We start from the raw sequence: 10,862 nt of genomic DNA on the forward strand, positions 1-10,862 counted from the left end.
GCGGGTAAGCGCCCCCCAGTTCCGCTCCCCTTTCGGGGCCTTTCCCTGCCCTTCCCCTTTATGAACCCATTGGACCTTATGATCACCTGCTGACAGCAGAGGTTTTGTCTGCTTATATTTGATTTGCTTGTCCAATTAACAAAATCCTTTTTAATGCAAATCATCACAGGGTCTCATTTAAATCCAAGCATAGTTCTGGAAGCCTCATATCCTCTCTTCTGCCACTTCTGGGTGCTCCTGAACTGGTTTAATTTCTCCGAGCAGGCATTACTAGAGATGGCTCCTGTCAGACTCAAACACCGCTGTCCCTGTGTGAGCAATGTGATCTAGGAAACCCAAACATCCGACACGGAATCAGAGCCTGGGTCTGCCAGCTCCTCACGAGTAAAGCATGCTCTGTGAGTAAAGCCATTGACAGCCACTGAGCTGCTCGGGAACGTGCCATTATTCACCTCAAGAAGAGTTAGCAAGTTTGATCTCTGCAGGAGCAGAGTTGGGAGGCAGACATCAAGAAGTGCCTAACAGCAACATCTGGAAATGTAAAGGAGGATACTTGGATCTAGTTCTGGTCTATGTTATCACAAGTTACAGCTGCCTTTCCAACAAACCTACCTTTAGTATGCTAAGTGTAAAAGGTAAAAGACAGTTTTCAGAAGTTCATTATCACAGAATCACAGAATAGTTTTGGTTGGAAGGGACCTTAAAGATCATACAGTTCCAGCCCCCGGGCTGTGGGCAGGGATACCCTCCAGTAGACCAGCATGCTCAAGTTAGTTCCTTTGCATATTAAGAGAGGAGACTGATCTTAACTGATTCAGTGTTTGGAATAATCCTGCCAGCATGCTTTTCAGGTAGGTGTCGAGGCCTCCCCCCTCCTGATATTAGCTCCTCCAGGCAGTCATTTACAACACCCAGGCTGGAAGGATACAATCTCACAGAGGAGACAAGAATGCCAGAAGTACATCCCAGTAAGCCCACATCCATTCATTTAATGGCATATGCATTGCCTATGATCAGCTGGGAAACAGCTATGTCTGGCTCCTCTGACCAGCAGTGTCATTCCCAGAACCTGAATTACCCTATTTGAACACTTCTCATACCAGCTACAGCATCACAGGCACCTGACAGGTTGCTTTCCAGTTGACTTTTGCCAAGTTTGCCATGTAAGATTACACATAATATTGTCCCAGCCACACTTCCCTACTATACCAAATACACTATGTCTGTTCAGGCTGAATATCCCCCTGCCTTGCAGTGTTGCTGCTGTAAGTGGATATGTTGCATTTTTATGCTACATGGTAAAAGAGGAGGCGGCTGCTGAGGGGTTCACTTCAGGGAGTTCACAGCAGTCTTGCCTGGGCCTGAACTGAAATCTGTGTGGGGTGAGTTTGTTCTGCCTGAATGGTGAGAGGGGAAACAGCTCCATGAGCCCCTGTGCCCCTATTCTGTGCCCACCAGACCTTGGGAGCTGGCCATGGACTCCTTGTGCCCACAGGGCACTGGGTATCACACCTGTGAAGGGGAACTCAGCTTTCTGGCAACCTTGCGAGAGTCCTCCTCTGCATCCCCATCTTCAACTTTCTCATCCTCAATCCTGCCTAATAGGGGGCTGCCACACCTGGGGATGTTACACCACAGCAAAGCCCTCCTTGCCCAGCGCAGTCAGGTACATATGTGCAGACCTGAGTGAATCTGTTTTCTGTCATGGAAACTCTCAACTGACTCACATCTCCCCAGCAAGAGAGCAGCTCACAGATGATTTGGAAATCAGTCTCTGCCAAAATAGTATCTCTGCCATTTGACCAGAAAATCTGTGTTTCAGATCTCTGCAGGAAAAGAAACCCTGTCCTTTCACCAATTAGAAACTTGGAAGGCATTCAAGTAAAGGAAACCAAGAAAATTATGTTCACAGGGGATGTTCTGGAGATGGGGGAAGCTGGCTCTGGCAGGCCTACAGGCAATTTTAAAATACCAGCAAATATCACTCTTGGGATAAAAAGCTGGAATTAAAGTACATTTGCATCAATGTAGTCCCCTGATCTAAATCCTCTCTTCCCTCTGCTGGTAATTTATATCTGGTAGTAAATAGGAAAATGTGTACTTCAGCACCGAATGTATTAATCCTGCCTTCTGCACAGTGGGGTGAAACTTTACCCTTGCACGTCCTGGCAGGCTTGTACACTGAGAAATAATTCTGGGGATGGTAACTGAGCTATGCCAGGCAGTCCTCTTACATGTGATACAACTTTGGCTTCACAGCCAGCAAGCCAGAGCCTGATCCCAAAGGGCTACAAGCGTATCTGCAGATAAAGTCATAAACAGAAAAATGGGGACTCACAAAACTGAGCTGGACACCCTAGAGTTGTGCTGATAACATTGGGCTGAACTCGGGCTTGGCAACTGGCACTTTGCAGCATGTCAAATGGTGAAAACCTCCCTGACTTCAGCAAGGATCTGGTTTCACATGTGTTTTCTCTGTTCAGATGTACTAATGGCCTGTAGCCAGTGATTTTCAGCTCTGTTTCTGCCCAGCATGTGTTAACCCTGGCAACCCAGGCAAGCTTTTTTTCATAATAACAATATTGCAGTTTTCCCTCATTGCTGCTGAGATGCTTTTTCATAGGCATTTCAGAATTTCTTCTCTCCCTAGGTCTTGGGCTCTTAAACATCATCTACAAGGAGGAGTAGGATAGACTGAGTTTGTATACCTATGCCTTCCCCTTCTTTTCCAGTCTGGTTTAGCCACCAGCTCAAGCAGAGACTGCCATTCCTGCAGCCCAGCTGAGAGCATCTGTCCTTCTGGCAGGATAGAGGCCAGCTCAAACAGCTCTGCCTCAGCATCCCACAACAGCAAAACCTTGCACCATTTGATTAACTTATGGTTTGCTTTTTTGTTGTTGTTGTTTTTTTTTTTTGTTCGTTTGCCAAGAAGAACATCTTTGAAGAGTTTCCTCTCCTTCAGTCCCCTCCAAGGTTTCTGAAGCCTTCTGAATTGTGTAGCATGCTCTTTGGGTCTGTGTCAGCAAGTTCAGTGTCACCCTTCAGACTCCACTTGAACTGGCAGTACCTGAGCCATATCTTGGCTCTGTGGGGTTGATGCCCTTCCATATCTTACTTTTCCTCTTGTCCATCTTCTAGGCTTTTCCTCTGCTCTTTTTAAACTGGATCTGAGCATTTGAGGCTCTGGGCTCTATGTGCTGCTGCACTTGGGATTTTGCCACCCTGGGAGATGCAAGCCTGTACCCTGCATACTTTCACTATGCACCTACCCAGCATGAAGCCTAAACTCTCAGGTGGCAAAGAGAAGCCAGCAGAGGAAACAAAATGGAGTTTCCTGCCCTGAAAACAAATGAAGTTGGAATAGACTAGAAGACTGCTGAATGTCCACTCTTCAGCAGGTCCTGGAGGAGGTGAATACAGAGGCCTTGTACTCCCTGCGAGGGACAGAAGGGTCAGTTCCTGGACTAGGGCAGGGAGTCCCTGGCAGGACTGGCTTGTTTGGGAGGTCAGTCCAGATCAGATGAGGAGCTCTACAGAAGGTTCAATGACAGTAAGAAATGGGAAAGCTGTTGGCTGGGAAGACCACTGGGAACTTTGTGGGTGAAGTTCAGCATGGCATGAAGGCATCAGTGGGGCCAACGTTCTCTGCCCAGACAAGTCATTCCCAGTCTTAGCACTTCAGGCTAAGAATGAAGGAGCATCTCTAACATCAGCTCTGATGAGTGTCAGTGGACAGGCCTGCAGGTTCAGGGTGCCATCCTCGCTCTGAGCATGGTGTTATGTTCTCTGAAGCGGGGTCATGCTAGTGGTTGATGCTGGGCTGTGAGTCCCCTGGGACTCTGTGTTGACCAGGGCTCTGTTTAGAGCCAGTCTATCTCTGACTTACCCCAGACTAGATGAATGGGTCCTGGCTAGAAAGGCTACTAATAAGATTATTAATTGGACCTCCTTTATTAGAAAGATGGATTCTAATGCTGCCTCAAATGTACCCATTTGTGCAATGTTGTCTGGATGATGTCTAGATATCCTTGTAATCCAGACATCACCTGGTTGTATCCAAGTAATTGTCACCACTGATTTGAAACCAATATACAGTGAAACTGACCCACAACTTCTGGTTGAGCCCTTGCTTTGCAGGGCAGATGGTGTCATAACACCGTCTCCTCAGTTTTTCTTGCTATGAGCACATCTCATTTGAGGTCTACTGATAGTGTTGCTTTTGCTTCTCAGAGGACATGATGAGCTCTTGCCAGCCTCAGCCATCCCTGCTCCCCTGGTTGAAGCAGTGACTGGGAACTGAGTGAACTGGAATTTGAGTAAATCAAAGGAATGGGCTTGATTATGCCAGATGTCCTGGGCAATAAGAGTGTTACAGAGAGGAAAATATCTTAACCACAGCAGTGGGTCTGCCTTGGCATCCCCAGGAGGTCAGGGAGTTCGTGATGGTTTCTGACAAGAACACCATGCTTCCTTCACCCAACACAATTTTGTTTGGGGTTTTCTATTGTGCTTTAACTGTGAGAGGAGGAGCAGCCAAGGAGGGATGACTCACAGCCGTGCTGGAGGCATGGCAATGACTCAGAGGTGGACCTGGCCTGCAGTCCAGGGCTGGAGAGGCTCCCAGCATGCTCTCCTTACTAGAAACCCTGACAAAAGATGCAGTGACTTCTTCTTGGCATTTTTTAGCACATTCTCTGCCAAAAATTGCCCTGTATGTTCACCTGCTTCCACCTGACTTAATCTTCTCTGAACACAAGTGACCAGGCTTAGTCTCGGGATTGCAGGCGAGGCCTCAACCTCTGCCTTAATGCAATAGCAATAAAGCCTACTGCAAATGCCTGGCCTGACACATCTGACAACTGTATTTACCTTGGTTTACATCGGCATCACACTGGGGACTCATCATCCTGGGGCTGATTAACCCACAGTGCTCACCCATGACACCTCCTCAAGTGATGTCTGTGTAACTTGGAAGGTCTCCTATGGAGGCTTCATCCAGCCTGGAGAACTGCTCAGCTTTAGCAGGTGATCCTTGCAAGAAGCAGCTTGTTAGCACTGCCCAGCCAGATCTGTTGTGAGAGGCAGGTGCATGCTCACTCTCGTCAGGTGGGTGCTATGCTCTCCCATCCTGCTGTCTGAGAAAGTCCTTCAGTATGACAACATATTGCCCAGCTGCTATCATGAAATATGGGAAATGGCAGAAAGGGCTAAGAAAGGTATGCAAAAGAGCTCAAGGAGTAAAGCAGACTCCTTCCCCAGAAAAAAACAAAGTATGCACCCAAGACGGGACATAGATTTATTCCCCCACTTCCTTGAGTTGACAAAGGTAACAGAAGCAATGATGCATTATCTTATGTGGAAGTGGTGAAAACAAAGGTGTTCTGGGCCTGCTCATCTCTGAGGAGCAAGGAGTGAAGAAGGCAGGTGGCTGGAGGAGCAGCTCATCTGTAACACTGCCTGAGCTGGGCTGGGCACTGCACGTCACCTGCTCGTGGTGTCAGGCTCAAACCCCTTCGGTTTATTGTCTTTTATTTCTCTTCACTGGAAGGACTTCTCAATCACAGCAAAGTGTGTTGTGGTGATATTTTTGTCCCTTGGTCCGAGGACATGTTGACAGTCTCACTTCCTACCAGCTGCAACACTGCAATTGCTTAATGCAGAGTGTTGTCACATTACTAGTTCCTCAGACAGAGCATTTCAAGTTTCTAACCTCTCATTCAAATGATTTGATGAAAATTTCATGATAATTTTATTGCTATAGCCATAAACATCAGATGCTGTGCAAGTTTCAGTCCAAACAGCCTAAAAACCCATTTATTTCAATAAAATTACTATTGGTAATTTGTATCTTTTCATTTAAGAATGTGCTCACACATGTAGGAAATTAACTATTTTCAGATAAAATTACTTACTGCCAGTAAATGACTACTATTTTGACTTGCACTAACAGTTGCTAATAATGCAAGATGGGGAGGGAGAGGAACATGTGTCTGTACCAGCTGTTGTCTCACTCTTACCAAAAAGCATGAAGAAGTTGCTGGCAGTAATCACAAAAAGATTTTCTTTCTTTCTCCTCAAGCACAAGTATAACAGCTGTTGCCTCTAGCACGCATAATGTTTGCCCTATTGATGCTCATCCCATGCAGAGTTTTGTAACAGACCAAAGAAAAATAACTCCCAAAAATGGTAACAGTTGTGCAAAGAATTGAACTTGTTTCCTATGGTTGGCACTCAAACAAGAAAAAAAAAAAAAATCTGGCCACATGAAGACGTAGTGACCATAAGCCCAGACCTGTCCAGAAGAAGGGCAGTAGCAGCAGAAATTATCACCCTGGTCTCCTGCTGGGGCACTGCCTCAGATTTCCCACAGGTCCTTTTCTGTAGCTATATCAACAACTGCACTCCTTCTCCCTCTGGGCAGCAAGTCCCTTTCTTGATAGAAACTTTATTTTCTTGTTCCACACTGGGCCACGAGAAAGTGCTGGCCTTGTGACAATGAAGCGGCACTGCCGGGCTCCCCGGGTGAGGCTGCTCCCTGCTCTGCTCTCTGCTGCCAGCGGACACTTGCAAGCTGTGGCTGCTCCAGTAGCACAACGACCCCTTACCTGAGCTGATGAAGTAGATGGAAACACATCATTTTGGGGGTGTACACTGCTTTTTCTTATAATTGTGCAGTGTCATGGCCACCAGAAGAGTTTTCCCAGGGGAATCTCTGTAAAGGTAGCCTGGGTACTACAACAACCAGCAACCCACATAGTGCTAGCTCTGCAGGGCAGCTAAACCTTTGCTGGGCAAACCCAATCCCTACTAATATGCATCACAGAAAGAAAAAATCACCTTCTCAGTACAGGCAGCTCCTGGGTTCTGAGGGTTGTGAATTTTTTTTTTTTTTTTTTTTTTGGCAGCCAAGATGCTTACTTACTGTCATCAGCATCACCCCTGCTTTCCCTCCACTGGCTGTGGGGTTTTAACACTGCAGATAGCCTGCACAGTTGCTTGTTTGTCTCCCTTTCATTCTGAGGACCTCACCTTTGTCCCTCTGTCTGTCTCACCAGTACATTGCACTGTCTTCTGGTACTGTCCAAAAAAGTTTCAGGCTGAGGTGAAATAACTTGGGTCAACTCACCACAAAATATTCTTAAAAGAGATGGACTAGTATTGAGAACTTGTAATCCCCTCTTTAAAATCCAGCAGGCTAACCACAGGAGAACTTACGTAACTCTAAGTGCATGCTCAGGGATCCAGTGTCAATCTCCAGGGTAATGTTTCTTCAGTTACAGCACTACTTTTTTTTCTGGCAGACCTCATGGGCAACATGGTCAAAAGCAAATTCTAATTACCTAATACTCCTTCACAGACAGCTGCTTTTGATTAATAAATCAAAAAGTGCAGAGCAGCTAAAATCTATAACATATGCAAGGAGCTAAAATAATTTGTGATACTTTGGGACAAACCTCATTCATTCAGAAGGGCAGTGGGCTGGAGAGGAGGATACTTACTCCTACGATTTAATTTCAGCTGAAGTGAGAGGTGCTCAGCTAGCATGCTAACTGCAGCAGCATAATTTGTCATTCGACCAGAAGTCATGATTTGGATGTGGAAATGACTAGGTAAAATCCAGTGATTTGTTCTTATGCAGAAAGAGATTAGAATACTGAACCAGCTTCTTAACTCTTGAGAAAATCTGTGCATTTTTATTCTCCAAAGCCAGGGCCAAGTCACAGCAATTATTTTTGGGTAAAATTATCTGATGTGATCATGGGCACATGTGGACTAGAAGTCAGTGGTGCCATTTGGCTCTTCAGTAGGTCCTTGTCTGCTGTTAGCTCTACAAAATTCAGGGAAGGTAATGTTCATCATTCAGCACGAGCAGCTGCTGCTGGAGCTGTTCCTTGGCTAAAGTGCTGGTCAGCCAGGGGCCAGCAATTCCTCAAAACGATATTTAATTTTGCAGTGTAAGTTTCTGAGCATATTTCTTAGGAGGCGGCAGCCACCAGTATGAATAAATACACAGATCCACCTGCTAGCCAGTTTGAAGCAGGTCTACTCAGATGCCAGGAACTGGGGTAGCTGGTTAACATTTCTGGCTCAACTTTTGATCTGTTGCACAAATTTTGGCAAGGCATTTCTCACTGTAGCTGCTTCCCATCCAGTTTGTCAAGGTGCAAGCACTTTGTGTGACGGGATAAATGCAGTCTTGTCTTTATATGAAGCTTAATGAGATGGGACTCTGACCTCAGCCAGTGCCCCTAGACCAAAGTTGCTGAATTTAGATTTTTTAGTTGGGTACATCTGAAAAAACCCCCAAAAGACTCAGGAGCCTGTTTGCCAGCAGTAGCAGATCCAGGGACCAGAGTGAGACTGCAAGGAAATCTGAACTCTCCTCTTAAAGGAAGAGTCACATAGAAAAACCAGGCAAAAGTTGCTCTCTGCTTCTCAACTGCACTCCTCTCACTGACTGGTGCTGTAGTATCAATGATATTAAGTGAATTCAGCTTGCTCACAACTAGTTTTGGATCAGCTGGTGAGGTGTCTGACAGGACACACACACTGGCTTCTTTGCTCTGGAGATCCCTGGCAGCTTTTAAGTGTTCAACCCTTTTCCAAATCTTATGAAATTCTAGATGAAAATAATCCTTCATGGGAAGAACCTAGACACCACGTAGTTTCCTGGCACCAGTGTGCCAGCCACGCAGCGTGCAGCTGTGGCACCCAGGAGGAGGAGCTGGCTCTGCGGATGGCACTGGTGGCACGGAGGTGGCACCTTGCCCTGTGTCCTTATTGAGCTATTGAAATCATTCCTACATCCATCCATTGTTTGAGGCTCAGCATCAAGAAAATATATTGCTTCTTTGTCAGCATTTTTTCAGGGAACTCCATGTTTTTCCCACTGGCTGATGTTGGATGCCATACACTCTGCAGCACAAATGTTTGCTAGCAGAAGGGGGAAAATAGCAAATATACCTCCCCCATTAAAAGGAAATCCTTTCCTACAATCATCAAGCAACACAAGTTGGCAAACAAACTCATCTTAAATGCTTGTTGTAGGGAATCACCATCCATTTATTTTCTGAAAGCCCCACTGTGTTGTGTAATTAACATGGTTCAAGCTGCTGGTGTAGTTTCTAGTGGAGATGGGGAAACAATCCAGCCGATCCCTGCCTAGGGTGATGTGTTTCAACAGAGTTGGTGCTACACAGAAGCCGGGTCTCTCTGGCAGGAAAAAGACCTCTGCCCAGAAAGCCTCTTGGAGCCCCAGGCAAAGAAGCGAAGTCTCGTACAGGTCAGGTAGTACCAATTCTGGGAGCTGTCCCAGCCATGCCGGGGACATGATCCCAACACAAACCAACCCAGGCACTGCAGGCACGGGCAGTTGGGCAGGAGGGAAAATCATGGGGACTACCCTCCACAGGCTCCCTTGAAGCCTGGCTGGGCATTGTCCCATGCCTGAGGCTGCCAGGGAGAACCTCAAGCTGGTGCCGCTCAGCTAATTTCCATTATGCCACTTCCAGAAAAATATTTTTTAGCTTTCAAATGGTGGAGTAGCGGAATCTAAAAGGACTATTTATTCACAGTAATTCTTTGTTCCAGCATTTAATGAGCAGATTCAGCAGACTGAGTGATGTCTCCTCTAAATTGCTCAAACCAGAGGTCACAGTGGCTCTTTCAAGGGCACTGGCTTTATGTTAGCTGTCTCTGCAGAGGATGGATCACCTTAACTTTTCAGGACTGGTGGGTCACAAACCCAACAAGGCTCTGATCACTTTCAGCAAGGCACCAAGCACACCCTGACAAATGAGATGTCTTAGCACTTCTCAGGAGGTGATCAGCATCTGGAAAAATAAAAGGCTGCAGGGCTGAGCTATCCAGACAGCCTACAAGACAATAAATTACACATCGAAGTTGCTGTGCTGGCAAATGTATTAGTCACTCACACTCAGCAGCGCTTCTCACACAGCTGGGCACATCAACATTAAACCTTACCTGCGCTGGGAAATGACTCTTTCTCTCAAATATTTTCAAGAGCCTGTCTGTTGCAGATGGTTTGAGGAAACACAGGTATCCTGAGCTCTCCTCCACAAGGCCATGAACAAGTTCTATAATTCGCATTCTCTGCTTATAAAGGAACTGCTGGGTACTGTGCACTTTGCAAAAATCTGTCCTCGATGGTCATTTCAACATATACAGACACATTCCCTACGAAAAGAAGCCAGTCTAAACTTTTTTTTCCAGGTTGCATTTTCTGGCATTTGGGGTTTTGCTACTTAAGTTTGGATTTGATTGCCTCCAAGTTTTCTAGTTAACTGGATTTGATTGCCTCCAAGTTTTCTAGTTAACACCTATTGGTACTTTGCCCTGAGGTCACACATGTAGAGTTTAATCACCAAAGAAAATGTCTAATACCAATAATCTCACGGATACCCAGCTCAGCTCGTGTTGAATTAGGGCATTCCAAATTTGAACATGATATAAACCACCTTACACATGCAGTATTTGCACAGTGATAATGAACTGTAGTCAGCAGAGTGGTTTCGGTGCAAGTGGAACTGGAGTGTTTTTATTTTAGACCTCAGAAAGCATCTTGAAGGCTAGTTTGCAGCACCCCAGCATAGCAACCCACTTCTTCAGTTCAGTGCACTGTCTGTTGCTATTGCACTGCATCTACTGAGTTCAAAATCCCCCTGCACCAGAAATCACAGGGAAACTGTGTTTCCAAGTCAGATTTTAAGACCTTATTCTTTAGGATTAATTTGTTATTTTCCAAATGTGCAAGCTCATTACTCCTTAAGGGTGATGGGGATTTGTCAGAACTGGAAGAGAGGCCAGAAAAGCAACCTCAGGTCTGCATAAATTATCAGTTT

This window comes from Corvus brachyrhynchos, unplaced genomic scaffold (genome assembly GCF_000691975.1).
Source record: "Corvus brachyrhynchos isolate BGI_N302 unplaced genomic scaffold, ASM69197v1 scaffold31, whole genome shotgun sequence".
Lineage (NCBI taxonomy): Eukaryota > Metazoa > Chordata > Aves > Passeriformes > Corvidae > Corvus > Corvus brachyrhynchos.